This window comes from Syngnathus typhle, linkage group LG17 (assembly GCF_033458585.1).
Source record: "Syngnathus typhle isolate RoL2023-S1 ecotype Sweden linkage group LG17, RoL_Styp_1.0, whole genome shotgun sequence".
NCBI classification, from domain to species: domain Eukaryota; kingdom Metazoa; phylum Chordata; class Actinopteri; order Syngnathiformes; family Syngnathidae; genus Syngnathus; species Syngnathus typhle.
Window position 1 is genome coordinate 7,383,539 of NC_083754.1, and position 15,259 is coordinate 7,398,797.

At 46.6% G+C, this 15,259-nt stretch overlaps 1 long non-coding RNA gene across 1 annotated transcript in view; it reads right to left on the minus strand.

The window, feature by feature from the left end:
- Positions 1 to 2,087: 2,087 nt before the first annotated feature.
- The window catches only part of LOC133170310 (uncharacterized), a 29,123-nt gene continuing 15,951 nt past the window's right edge, over positions 2,088 to 15,259 (minus strand). The window contains exons 2-5 of the long non-coding RNA XR_009718549.1: positions 11,520 to 11,577; positions 5,836 to 5,933; positions 3,581 to 3,635; positions 2,088 to 2,869 (exon numbers count right to left, since the gene is read on the minus strand). This is a non-coding gene — a long non-coding RNA (uncharacterized LOC133170310). The remainder of the gene's footprint in view (positions 2,870 to 3,580; positions 3,636 to 5,835; positions 5,934 to 11,519; positions 11,578 to 15,259) is intronic.

The following is a 15,259-nucleotide window of genomic DNA, read 5'->3' on the forward strand; positions in this document are numbered from 1 at the left end:
TAGAACATTTTTCCACGAGATTTTTCCATTTTTCTTGTTCAGTACTTAGTCTTGTTCCATAGCACTGCACTTCACTAAAGTCACCATTAAAATTTGTCACCTTGATCTTTTGTGTCCAACTGTTTGTTCTGTTTGACAGGATGGAGCACCCTAGTAAAGACGTCTACGTTTGCTTCCCATGCGAGTTAGAAGCCCCAGTCCCCACCTACTGCAACAAAAGAAGGCCTTTTTTTTTTAATTAAAACTATAAGGTAAGTCCATCACACACACGAGTAAAATTCCATCACCTCTGCTGACTGTGGAAACTATAGCGGAAAAATGGTTGTTGATTCCCACCAGAAGCGAGTGGACGGACGTCACGGTCAGCAGGAGCCTCGCCCGCCAGAGGTAACCGATACCCATTACCCGAAAAAGTCTTCTCCCACAGGGCCCAAAGGAGCGGCTAACACCGTTAATCACATCACGCCGAAGCCACAAAAAAGTGGCGCTTTGATTCAAATACGTGGATAAAGAGAAAAAGCGTGTGGGAAAAAAAAAAACAGGTTTTGTCCGCTCGGGAGGATGAGCGCGCATGTCGTGCTCAGCTGGGTAATATATGCATAAGCTCAACATGACAGCTGGATCTCCTCCAGGAGAACGTGCGGTTAACTGTGTCATTTTCCTCCTCAGATGCGGCTCGGCTTTTTGGGAAGTTGCTTGGAGGAGGACCGTGGTTGCAAGCGATGAGGTTTGGCTCGCAGCACACTTCCAATTATCCCCATTAACGGCATTTCCAAGTCCATGTTGACGTTTGTGTGAAAGTACTGCTGCCCAACATGACTTTTAAATGCTTATTAGTCCAGGTCGTGGCTTTACATCAAACTAAACAGTTATAATTTTGAATGCTGGTAGAATAACTGAGTTGTTTTGGGTGGGCGATCAGGACGAGCCAACACAGTGTTATCGTTTGATCAAGCTAATGTTACTCATGGGACTAGGTATTTATCGGAAGTCCCATTATGACATTATAAAGCAATAGTATTCAATTGCCGGCTGTAAATCATTAACATTTCTTGAGCTAACGTAGCTCCGTTCATCTCATTAGCTAGCATCGGCCCTAATTATGTCAGCGTGCACGTGGTTGGATTGCTTATTTTTTGTTTTAATTTCAGGGTGAAAATTTGTTTTACTTTAGAGTCAATAATATTTGTTTACTGATCATTTATTTACTTATTCATTTTGTCACTAACAAGAAAAAAAAAAAATCTTTTTTGCTGTCGTTTTCAAAGTGTAAACTGAGAACTTTTTATGCAACTTTTTGTTGGGCAGAAAGTTCCGGCATGGGTGACATTGCGCTTTGCCCACCCCTCCATTTGGTCTCACTCTATCATGTCCCATGATTGTTTACTCGGCGCACAAAAGGCATGGCCGCCTGAGCTCATTATGAGATCGGCAGCTCTAATATACTGCCAAGTGCTGCCCCATTTCCTGGGCCTGTTGTCTTGGCAACGCAGCTTCCAAGAGAGGTGGTGGGAGGGGGAAGGGGGGAGGGGGAGTTCTGCTCGGAACCCGATGGTTGAGACTTTTTGAAGAGTTTGGGGAGGGCGGGTCGCATGATGTCATCCCATGGCACGGAGGGGGGCCAATCAAAGCCTGAGAAAATGATGTCACCTTTTGTTGAGCCGCTCCATTGAGGACTAAAGAAGTGCAGTGAATTGAGAGGTCATCTTTCCCCTCCCGTGTGTGAGGGGGGTACGTGGGGGGAAGTGCATTGTGGTCATGCTAATGTTTTAGGGGGCCATAAAGATGTCATGTGGCTCAACTTCCAAAACATCAAGCCTTCACCCCCGGCCCTTTTTTTTTTTTTTTTTTTTATTCTCACATGCCGATGACCTCGTCCCTGGCAAATGTGATTGCTAGTATGAGCCATGTGACATTTTGGATGACTTGTCACATGACTGATGAGTTCTGAAGTAAACCAAACAATAAGAAACTTGTTTTTGAGGGATAATCAGTGCCTTAGCAACTGCGCCGTTCAAATGTCACTCAGCGACTTCAATGTCAATCCGATTCGAAACCGATTTACTCCAATTGAGAGATCACAAATATAAATAACAAAATTCAACAAAATTTATTATAAAATGATACTTTCCAATTTTGTTAAGATCATAATACGATACACTCCAATTATTTCATGGTTGATTCCAATTACAATCTAATTGACTCCACTTACAAACTGTTTGACAATGACACACCGCTGCAGTGACAAAACATATTGATTACATTATCCCCAAAAATATTTCAAAAAGCTAAGCAAAGGCTCGTGATGTTTTTTGTTTCTTTCTTTTTTGCAGGGTTCTCCATCAGCCGGCCTTGACCAGTCACCGCGGTCTAAATACTGGCTCGGATCTCCGTAGGAGAATGAAAATAACGTCTGATTATTTTCCTTTGGCCGTTCCAGCGCTTGTTGATGTATACCGGATAACGCCCGCCGTGGATGTGACATCGGCAGCGTTGCAGCGAGAGCGCGAGTATGAAAAGCAGATGTCCGTACGGGAAAATATTAATCCGGGCTCAGTGTAGAATAAGTCAAACAATATGTCCGTCCATCGCGGTCAGCGCTGGTAAACGCGCGGCGCATTCACCGTCTTGGCTTCCCTTTTTTTTTCGTTTTGACTGATCTCTTTCATAAATTCTCCAAAACTGAAACCTCCCGGCTGTCCCGCTGCGTCTACGTCAAAGCTTCTCCCGGTCCAAGAAGCCGAAGCTGGATCTTGAGGGCGACGTTGTCAGTGATGGAGCGCATGCTTGTGGGACGGCTCGCCCGCCAGGAGAAAACATCTGGCCGCACGAGTCCTGGCAGCGTCCAAACTGGGACTTACTCTTGATCCTAAAAACATAACGCAGAAACTAATGATTGAGCAAGTCCAAAAAATGAGCACACAAATCAAAAGTGGATTGCAAGAAAAGATGAACAAATATCCCAAAACGAGCAAAGGCAGAACAGATCTTGTGTGAGTCTTCCAACAAACTAAAAACCGCAAAAGTCCAGACTCATGATTAAGATATGATTGCTGATGCTTTTGAATCTTGGTCTTGTAATTGAATATTGTGTCCTTCAGAAAAAATCCAATTGTATCTCTGTAACGACTGGCGGAACCACGTCCCAACCTGTCTTGGACCCTTGGTGGCCGGCCCCTATCGCCCTTCCTTCTTCAAGTGTGTTTGTTTGCGGGCGTCCTGCCACGCTCACACAGCTTTTATTTACAGACAGGAACAGGAACGAGGAAGAAAAAAAAGGCGAGCTTGTTTGGGGCGCGTCCACGCGTACGCTACGTGTCGCACGTATCCAGCGCACCCGTCATAAGGGTCCTTTGAAGGTCAGCGACGCTGCGGTGGGCAATGGAGTCATATCTCCATCGGGTTCCACCAAGCGTTTGAAAGCGATACGGCCGGCGGCGCTGTCATGACTTGAACTTTCATAGCATCCCACTGTGGCCAAGTTGCGGCACTATCGCTTGGATCGGTCTGTGAGGGTCCGTTTATATAAGGAGCCTGCATGCCCTGAGAATGCTGGCTAAAGATTACATGTTGAAATTACCTGGGGAAGTCCTTGAGATCACGTCTCCAGCTCGCTCTCGCTCACCCGATAACATCTGAAAATAGAGAAAGCTAGAGATGAAATAGGTCATCTGCTCCAGCAAATCAACTTTGCTGCTTTTCATCTAACTTGAGATGCAAATCGTGTTTTGAAAGCTCTTGTCCATAAACATAAATTCAAATTTGAAAACCTATTTTGCGAAGTTTGAAACAGTCATTTTCAACCCTACCCTTAGTTTGAAAGTTTTCTTGGCCGCTAGCTCCAGCATGCCACGCTGTCCAACCTGTTGCTGTCTTTTGCGCCACCAAATCAGGCTTTACACTAAGCACATGGCTCCTAGTTTCCCCGGCATCTTCACGGACCATTGCAAAAGTCAAGCCTCCAGGAGTGACATACTGTAGATCTCATCCAGACTTGAATGTGAAGCTAAAGTTTCACTGGAATCGGGTCAAACAGGGATGGAAGCAGTCAAAGGAGCTTTGCAGAGTTTGTAATGATGTGCTGGCTTGGCTCGTATGTGTGTGTGTGCGTGCTGTGTTGTGTTTGAAATCCTAGATGGAAACCCTACCCTAGTTGGAAACCCTACCCTAGTTGGAAACCCTACCCTAGTTTGAAACCCTGGTCGGAAACCCTAGTTTTCGCTCGTTCTCAGTTTTTGTTGATCAATCACTCCTTCCCAGATGAATGTGGTCCGGCATTTGATTTTCATAGAAGGGGGGGAAGTCAAGAGAATGTCTACAGGAGGCAACACTTGTCTGTTTGGTTACTCCCGAATGTGTCGCATTCAAAACCGTCTGCAACCGTACCGACCGAGACGATGCGTCAGGCAGGAGGCTCCGATCCCATCGGGCGTGTCAGCGGGGGTGTTTTTTCATAAGGCGCTAATCTGGCCTCACAAAGGGGTATGCGATATTAGAAAAAGAGCCCCTACCCGCAAGCTAATCAAGACCCAAGCAACCCTCGGAGCATTATCTCATCTTGGGGGACTAAGCCGAACCGCATGCAGCAGACCTCCTGCCAATCCACATGATAACTCATTTAGGTCACGATCAGCAATGTGACAGAGGATAGACAAGACTCTAGAACGTTTCATACAGTTTTGTGGGGTTAGTATTACAGTTCCAGACAGTGTTGGGGTTTTTGTATAGTGGGGCTTTTTTTTTTTTTTTGTAAAAAAAAAAAAAAAAAGATTATAGTAAAAAGAGGTACAGTTCCTTGACTTGCATGCAGATTGTGTGGAATCAATTCCCACACAGGATCTTATATAATAATGCTTTAAAAATGTTTTTTTAAATATCAACCATGTATATAGTAAGGCTGTTTTGTTTTGGTAAATATGTTTCCTGTATAATAAATACATTTAAAAAATAAAATATTAATATAAGGCTTTCTTTTTCTTTTAATGACTATGTATAGTACGATTTGGGGGTTTCAAACAAAGGTTATACTTTGCCATTAGCATTCCCCCTCAAACAGGAAGTTCTTCGATTCACTCTTTGTGTCACTGGGAAACTGCACACTTGTTCCCACGGAAACGGGTCTAGGACAGTGCGACTCAAAAGCAGTTTGTGAACGGTTGACCGAGCTGACGTCTGTCCAAAACTCATCGTTTGGATCCTAAACGTGTCTGTTTGGATCAACCTGAAAATCCTCAATCTAATATTGACTTGAACCTTTTGACCTTCTAAATCAGGGATGTCAAACACCGAAAGAAATTATGACTACGATGCGGGCCGTGACAAAAAATGAGTTTGACACCACTGTTCTGGGTCATGGATAGGCAACAAACAAACACACGCACTCACAACACACTAGGGCTAGGGTTTCCAAAACACACACGACAGATAGCTAGATATACAGATAGATAAATAAATAAAGACACAGGCACAAAGACACGTAGTGGCACGACCATGCGGCAGTGGCGGCTTAAAAGCAGTCATGCGAAACAAGCCGTTTCTGCAAATCAGATTACATCTACGAGCCGAGGTGTGCTGGGCCGCACGCACTTTACAAACCCGAGGCCGACTCGCCTTTTCGGTCTTTGCCATCGATTACAAAAACACGAGATCTAGAAATGAAATGTAAAGAAATGATTTCTTTGTCAAACGTAAGCAGAAAAAACGCGTTTAGCCTCGTTTCCGGAAGAGCTCGGCAGCTATTCGACGAGCTCTGCACTGGAATGAGGCACTTGCAGCGACTTGTTGAGTGTGTCGTTAGCAGGAATGCAAAAGATAGACCACGCGCAAATGATTCACCTTCGATTCAGGTTCCCAAGTGAAGGGGGAAGCACAGATTTCTTCTGTTGTGATGGATGCTCATCTGGCACTCCTCTTGTTTTTGCCGTCAGGTCGAACTGCAATGAACAACAAGGTTAGCTTTAGTGTTATGCGCTTAAAATTATTACACAGTATGCAAATTGGAGCTTCAATAATACAAACATTTTAAATGAATCATTGTGTGAATGCTTGAAATCATCATTTGAAACTAACTTGGATTGAAAGTCTACTTGGAAACCATAATGTGGCTTGAAACCCGAACATGAGTAACTTTAAAACCCAACTTTGGATTGAAAGTCTACTTGGAAACCATAATATGGCTTGAAACCCTAACATGAGCTCAAAACTTGAATGAATCTTGCTGCCGTAGAACGTAATCAAATCCAGACCACGGCAAGAAGCACGAGTTGTCCCCTGACGAGACTTAAACGAGGCTCAGCGCCGCTAATCAGAAAGCCATTCGACAACATCAGCACTAATCAACAAGCAAACTTTGAAGTCGTTATCTATCAATTTAGAAAGAAATATCACTGCCATCTGCTGTCTTCATGAGTCAGAATATTGTAAACACAGAGCTTGCTACCCCTTGGAGGTCCGAGTGGTTCGGAACTGTCACCATCCTGTCAGCAAGTTCAACTCAAAATTCACCCTCCTCCCCTCGGTTGGTTAACGTCCACAACACTGGTCAAAGGAACCAGAGTGTAGTATCTTCATCTGGAGTGCATTTCCTGCCCTCGGGCGAGGCATTTGTCCACATGGCTCTGCGTTATGTCGTCCCCTAACAACACCCAAACAGTACAATTTAAGGACAAGGAACCTCCGCGTCAAACATCTGGACAAATTCCTCACAGGGGGATTATGTCGGTTTAGGAAGCAGCGCTGAACGTTAAGAAGCAGATAGGCGCAATCATCGCTGTCGACTCGGCTCCAAATTTCACTTTGGGATGGAAATTTAAGAGGATAATAAAATTACAGCGAGTACAAATTACAATGCCCTCCGCGGCCTTTGGTGGAAGGGAAAAAATAAGAAACCCGAGTGGCAAATTTTACAGGCTGACAAGTGAAGAGACAGTTATATTGCGCAACAACAGCGGAGGGTTATTATCTTGTCGGCAACAAAATGACGCCGATGGATTGTCTGTCATTCTTTTTTTTTTTCCCTTCGTCGAGAGGTAGCGAGCGGCGGTGCCCACGGGAGCTGTGAAATGTTAGTTTTGGAGTCAAGGTAAACACGCTCGCTTGCTCCCATGGTGGGCCGGTACCCTACACAGAGTAAGCACATGTTTCCCATTGTGGTTAAAAGGAAAGGGGGGGGCAGAGGGGATTAAAGTGTAGCGCGAGCCAGAGCCACAGTCAGATACACCCCATGGAGGGATCACAGCACTGCTGAGACAGCCCAGAGTGAAGTGGATGCTGCCGACCCACCGGGCCAGATTTAAGAGAGGGACTTCCTGTTAGCTCACTGACAGAAATGGTGTTGAAAACATGCATGATTTTTCTTTTCCACAAACTTTTTTAGGAAGAGAGATCATCTTCTGGCATGGAAATTTACCGCCTACATGTGATCGGTTTTGTGACTAGGTGAAGCAGCATGGGGTTAAGGCGGCGCCTTTCAAGTCTGCGCTCTCAAGTCAAGTCCCTCTTATTCAAGGCGCCACTATATGACAACTCTTATTATTATTCCGTAGCATCAAACATAACAGAGTCAGCTGTAGACCAAAAACCAACCATCTGGTTTTTAGGCTAGCAAAATGTGAGCTTTTCTTCCCTCCCACTGGGACCGGCGAGTCCAACAGGCCGCATGCAGGTAAGCACAGAGGAGGCTTTTTAAGGCAAGAGACTGTGACTGTGCAGCCAATTAAAGGACAATTTCAAGAAGGCAAATCGTGCGCCGGGCCATTGAGGAAGCTACGCATAGTGAAGCGTATCTGCATTTAGCACAAGCTGCCAATTAAGCAACACCCCGTGACACTCGGCTGCGACCACTTCACATGGAAAGACCGCAGAGAAAATTCTTTCTGGGCTGCGTTTAAAAAAAAAAAAAAAAAAAAAAAAAAAAAGAGAAGGGGGAAACATTTAGTGTTACTGGAGCTAGCTTATGAGGTGAGTCCATCTAAATTTGTCACGCTAAATGTTAGCTTGCATTCATTAATTAGCGACACGCTAATTGCTCCTTCCGATTTTTGATTTGCAGTTTCTTCAATGTCGGTACGCTTGTCAAATGGATAAGAACAAAGGCAAAAAGTCTGTCGGGGTGGAGAAAAATGGAATGAGGAACACGTGAAGACTAATCCAGTCCAGGATTAAGTATAGGCAAAATATCAGCCACGGTAAACAAATGACTAAGATTCTCGGTATGTGTGCTTTGGCGCCCCGGGGCTCCAAGAGACCCCAATGGGGTCTGGATCCAATCCCGCACTGTTTATCAGTGCGAGTAGACGCCGCCACTCGCGAAACACTCTGGGGACGTGGTCCAAAAGCCGGAAAATCCATCAGTGCTGTAGCTCTCGAGGGCCGAACGGGACATAAGCGACTTTACCTGGGGTTTCAAAAAAATGTTTGACGACTCGCCGAAAGTCAACCAACGGCGTCAGATCCATTCTCTGAACTGTTTATCCTCACTAGTGGAAGTTAATCATCATGTCTAGAAAAGGCGCTATCAATCACACACATGATTTTGGAATTGCACTTTTAAGGCCAAGCCGCAAAGTCTTGCAACTCTGCAACTCGAGAGTCAAGATGAAAACCACCAGAACGGAACCACGTGGGACCACGCACCATCGTTATTTACACAACAAATCAACAAGAGCCAATTATCGATTGTTTGTGTGTTACAAATCGCCGAGGGGGTGATTGTAGAATGCTGATGATTGACGATGTAGAACTTTTAGCATTGATAATGTCCACATCTGGCTTGTTTGGGAACCATGACGGCACAGATTTATAATACGCTGCTAAAGAAGACGTTAGTCAGTTTGGAAAATGTCATTGTTGTGGTTAGCCGCTGTTGATTTTAGAACAGCGAGAGAACATGCAAACGTCAAACACGGGGAAACCATAGCCAAGCCTACGACCCCGTTTAAAAGTCCAATTTCCAATACTTGAACTTCTAAAGGCCTCCACGTGTGCGATGTTCCGCTCCAGCGTTCAGATTCAGCGTGCTAAAAAATCCAAAACGGCAACGTGTTACATTTTACGGCCTTCTGGCCCGCAATGCTTTGCCCGCTGAGCTCAGAGCTCCAGCGGGCTCGAAAGGACTTTGGGTGCACAAAAGCCATCTGGAGTGCCACAAAATAACTCTTTGAATGTGCACTCTGCGTGGTGGAGACTCACCGGGGTCGATACATGCTGAACCTTTCTCCTCCATCCGCCCCCTCCCACCCCCACAACTAATCCCGGCCTACATGAGTGACTCCGCCTGAAAGCCCCACACGCCAAGAAGCTCTCGCAAGACCACCTGCTCATCAAACTAAATTGCACTCAGCGAGGGCGATGGAGAGAATGAAAACGGAGGTGTTGAGGTAAGAAAAAAAAAAAAAGAAAATACACGTCTGTGATCTTAGCAAACAAAAGAACAAATTGCGTTTCAACGCAGCCGCACCCGAGGGTCAAAATGTCCGTCGGCACCCACTCGGCTGTGTTTGGATGCGAGCATGTCAATAAAGCTTGGCAGCCTTTCATCTTAGCTTCTTTTGTGTTCCGCCACACTTGTCGGGCTACAATTGACGGTTATTATTCCAAGCAGCGTTATCTTGGTGAACGCGAGAGGTCCGAGCACTCTTCGGGAGTCGGAGGCCGGGCGCAACCGCGAGCAATCTCTCGGCAGAGATAAAAGCTTGGCGGAGAGGCCACATAGCGGCCAGACGGCATCGTACTAGCGCGAACGCGGCTTTCATCTCGGGCCACTTTGGCTTTAGTCAGAACAAACACGTCATTTGGACCTCGAGAACCGGGCGTCGCCAAGCCCCTCTTAAAAGCGATGTTTATTATTATTCTTACAAAATAAGATTTACCTTTATCAGGGGTCTCAACATACCAACTAATGTTTGCGTGTGTGCTTTTGACCACCAAGCGGCACGCCGAATGGCGGCGGCCATTTCCCAAAGGTCAACCATGCATGACGAGTTGTTTTAAAGACGGTGTGCAGACGTGCGGCCGAGGCCATCGAGCGACCGGAGCCTCGGCTTAGCGCCTCGACCCCCCCAGCCACCTCGCTCCGCTGGTCACACAGCATCAGCTCCCGTCCCGAGCCCGGACACTGATTTATGGGACAGGAGGATTACGGACAAGCCAGCCGTGAGGACCACCCAGATGGTGGTGCAGGGCAAAGGCAGACACAAATCATAGCGAGCTTGGAGATGAAGACATTCACACATCATTACAAATAATGTTATGAAAAACATGTTGGGGCATGTTTTTTTTTTTTTCATAGGGCGATTCGAAAAAACGCCAATCGCACGTTCCGCCTTTTGTGGTGCCTCTGACAAGGATTCTCCTCAATCACGAAATATCGTTTTTTTTTTGTCTATTTCAAGAGCCGCCCATGTGGTCACACATGGTCTGCAGAAGTTCGGAACCAACTGTGGATTTCGTCACACAATGGCAATGTTTAGTGATTCACTTACAGGCTCCGACTGGCCCGACTTGCATTTCACACACTTAATCGGTTTCGCATTTTCATCCAGCAAGAGTCAAACGAAAAAACAATGAAGCAAAGGGCACATTTGTCACTCGTAGCGGAACCCAATGTACCGGTCGGCTGAGCTGGACAATAGGAGCGGGTGACAAATCGGACGCGGCGCATTCCTCGCTGACCTCATGGAGGGAGACGAGAAAGCAAACACTCACCTGCCCTGAGCTAACAACACGTGTGGAGGCCAAAAGAGCAAAGAACACACTTGCCTGCCCATACCTGCACATTTTGTTGCCGAGAAAAACGGGTTCAGAGAGCTTGGGCTTTTCGAAATGTACCAAACGCATTCAATTCAAGCCCGGTGATTTGTGCGCGACAATCATTGATGAGCACATCTCACACAAAAAGTACCCCCGAGGCCTTGTTTCCCGACAGTCGAGGACCCCGGACGCTTCCTGGTCACGTGACTCCCTTTGATTGGCCGCTGGGAGAAAACAAATTCCTGCCTCGTCGCCATGGAGATGAGTCAACAGCACGCGGGTTGGGCGCGAGGGAGACGAAGGGGCGCGCAGGCTGACCCGCCGTAGTTAACAATTCATCCCTGTATCCGGCTTCCGAATGATTGGGCAAACAGCGAGTTCTGGCGAGTCAATACGGCCGAGGAGGGGAGGGGGCGAGAGGGGCACCGCGGCGTGACACGCTGATGGGAACACACTGACAGGAACACACTGGACTGTGGCGGGCGATGCGGGATGGCGGCCAAGCTCACCGATTCTAAACGTCGTTTTACTGAAGAATTTGGAATTTGCTGAAATCAAAGCTGTCGCTCGATTGCGTCAGTTGAAAGCCTCGAGGATCTTTGGCAAAGGTCCAAATGTGTTTTTTGAAAGCTCCCGGTTAAAAAAAAAAAAAAACGCCCCGTTAGGAAGTAATAAAGCCGCGAGGCCTCGTGATGACAGCTAACATATTCAAGGAAGGTTTTACGAGAGGACGACGTTGTAAATGCAAAGAGCTTCTTAGACAAACTCACCGCCGTATCTGCGAGAGCCATCGAGGCTTAACGTCTCTTCGGAATTTGGATTCCATTTCTGTGGAAGAAAGAGAGAAAGTTGCATTACATACTGACTCCATGGGGGGAAAAAATAAGGAAATGACCCCAGGCCTGGCTCCCCCTACAGGTGTGAAGTGTAATTTATTTAAAAAAAAAAGATCAAGAAGGAACGTATCGCTTACGATAAATGAGGGTCCACTATATGCAGTTGCCATAGCAACTACATATACGCTAATTATAAGACGGTGCACACGATTTTGAAGTCTTCCACATTGCTACTTTGAGGCTTCATTTTCGGTCAGAGGGTGTTAAAGCGTGTCAAAGGAGGCCCGAACGGAAAATTGGTACAACCCCGGGAGCTGCTTCCAAAGCGCTGACCGCTTTACAGCCGAGCGCGGCAGCGCCTGGCAAGAACGGGTCAGAGACAGAAATAACAGACAAGCCAAGGGTGGATTTCACTGATGTCACGTCATATACAGCAGCAGCACCAGGCTTCAATAAAACACGGGTTGGACCCGGACAAAAGTGGGCAAGGCCGAGAAGCGAATCTCATTATCCATTTGGCCATCGGACTTCTTCGGGCCCGGTTTTTGAGGGGAGGGTACGCATGCGAGCCGGTGCTACTGGCGTCATGGCGCAGTGTGGTCGTAAACACTCGCTTTAGGAATCTCCCAGAACTGCAGCCGGCACCATTTAAAGTGCTGGAACAGAGAACGAGATTAAAAATAGCAGATGCTCAGAGTCACTTCCCCAAAAGGTGTGTCGGGGAGGGAGTGGTGCGAGCACGTTTACTCTGGAAAAATTCTTACTGTAAGAAAAGGACTAAATGGAAAAAAGGAAGCAGTAAATTAAAGTTAAAAGTCTCCTTTGGTTTGCAGACGAAGGAAACATTTTTCTGCTTGATATCTCGAATGATGAACGTAACTTTAAGGGGATTTACAAGTAGTTTAAAAAAACTGTTAGTAAAAACAGTTAAATGTTAAATCTACACAGTTTCGTTTCAAAATCTGAATTCACTTCACGTTAAAAATGAAAAGCTAAAATAAAAACCGCGCCACCTGTTGGATCGGGTGGGGCACTGCGGTTAGGAGCTGTTCGCACTAAAAGTGTTTCGGTACAACTAAGTAAGATCTCACGAACTCTTGAGCTGGGGCGCTCTGTATTAAATAAGAACCTGAGTCCCAAGTGAATGAAGTTGTGGGTGGCGGACTGCCTGGGGAGGATGCCCTCGAGCCAGGCTGAACCGCAAGTGATGCACAAGTCAGCCGGAAAGCACGCGCGCGTATCTAAAAATACAAGCGCAAACACGGGCGATGTCAGGAATTACACCTCCGATACCGCCGCAGGTAACTCCAGATAGGTGTAGCCATCGCACCCGACGCATTCCCCATCAGCTTTTAGAATTTTATTTTTTGACTGACTGACTGACAGCTCATCACCCCTCCCGGGTTGGTTGAAGCTATTGTAAACATCTGCGGGCCTTACTCACTTGTGTGTGTGTCATTCTCAGATCCCGCACAGGGATTATAAAGCCGCAATGTCACCGTGGCCAAAAGGCAGCCTCGCAGCGCATTCAGTCCCGGTGCATTATGACTCAAATTGGGTGGCAGAAAACAAGAAGGTGGCAGTAGAGGGGCCCCGGGAGAATTCATTCAGTATCGGAGACTGAATTCAGGACTGTGTTCAAGAGGAGAGGTTCCACCTCACGCGTGCTTGTGCGCGCCAAGAAAACTTCCTTGGGGGAGGTTGTGCTGTTCATCTTTATAATAACCAAACTTTTGAATAATAAGCTTGCGCTTAGACTTTCTTTAGATGTTGCGTCAAGTCATTATTAACGGAAGTCTCTCTATTTCGTTCGCATAAGATTGCTGAAAACAGTAGACACCTCTGCTGGTCACATTGGGTATGACAGTTTACCGCATATCACAGCAGAGTAATAAAAACTGCAGCACCGGGCGCGTCGATACATTTTATTTTGTTGCTATTTAAAATTGCAAACATTTCAGGCATTTTGTCTTGTTCGGTATGAGCTGAGCAGGTATGTGCGTGTCACATTAGGCGGAAGGTCGCGCATTAAAACTCGTGTTTGCTCTGTCACGCGCGCGCTCGGGGAGCGCGAGTTTGAACAGTGACGTGCCAAAGCCGTAAAAACAGGACATGCAGTGCTCGTGTTTGCTTAAGACGACCCAAAGAATGGGCCGCCGTTCCAAAACAAACCCCTCGGCCTGCATTCCTACCCGTCCGTCAAACGCTTACCTGTCGAACGGGATGTGACAGCCAGCGGAAAAGGCGAGTTAACGACCGACGCGGTCGCCAACGCAGGCGGGATGACTTGCAAGTTTGCTTACGAGCGCTGACTTTTTTACTCTTGATTTTTAAAGATATATATATTTAGAAATACAACAATATTGTGGTCGTTTTCTAGAACCAAGCCGTGTTTGTTTATTTTGTGTTGCAAGCTCTCTGAGCGCACGTATACTCGTTGTAAATGAAATAAACACTCACATCGTTCGCATTACAGTTATACCGTGCAAACTGCATCGTCACAATGCATCAGAATTTAAAAGGCGAATTTCCTCTAATCAATGGCTTTGTTTATTTTGAATTGGACATCTTTATTTGTGTGTGCCGTCCGTCTGTCATGCATCTCCCGCATAAACTTTTGTAATGATGTTTTCCGCAAGCGCTTGGCCAGCTCGTTCTTACATAACTCCGACAAACAAACCGACGGCTCGGACAGGAAAATACGTGGGGTGGAAATCCATTAAGTGGGGAGGGGAGGCGAGAATCCCGCCCCCTGCCCCGTATCAGAGCAGCCCTTGGGAGAAGGGGATGTGATTTGTATGTGTGTTTTTCAAGAGGGGTGCTCATAAACAGCCATGAAAGGGGCCCCTCTATTCAGCCCACCAGCCGAGATGCGCTTCACTGGGCCCGCCTTTTGTTTTGGCCTTAAACATTAAAAAAAAAAAAGGGGGTGGGTAGATTATCTTGATGTGTCCAAGGCCCTGTGATGCTATTCGATTGGGTGCCCGCTTTGGGAAACAGGGAGAAAAAAAGGCTTCAGTGGCGCTTGAAGTGATTTAAAAGATGGCAGAGGGGATTGGGAGGGGGGGGGGGTGCCCGCAAATCCTGTTTGGGAGCAACCCTGGGCAGCAGAATAAGGAGGCAAAGTGCCAAGGGAGCCATCATTCTATAGTATGCAAAGTTGCTCTCAACTTCATGAGTGGCGTGGATGTTAAAACAAAAGGCGGCCGGCATTCCTGTGTCACGTGACCAGGGTCAATGCGCCGGCGCAGCGCGTGGGGTCAGGAAGTGCAGGCAACTTCCCACGCTGCCTCGCACCCAACCAACGCCAGCGGGGGACGAATGCGCTTGCCCATTGGCAGGTGTTCCACGTTCTCAAAAAAGAAGATGAGCGCTTGGGAAAATAGTCGCAACTTCCTCGTCAGCATGACAAGTGTTTTTATCAATCAGCAGTCACAGTGGGTAAGAAAAGAATTTCAAAATCATTCATGTGACCTTTGAACCTGTATTTGGTCAATGGCGCTTTAAATGATGACTTTTAACATGAGTTTGAATGTGTTTATTTCTGAGCACATTATTGAGGGTGTGCACACTTATGCAACCAGACAGTCTTAATTCACTTTTTTACTTCGGTATTTGAATTGAAATACCTCCCAACAGCTGACATGAGTCAAAATGTCTCGAGAGAGAGAGCA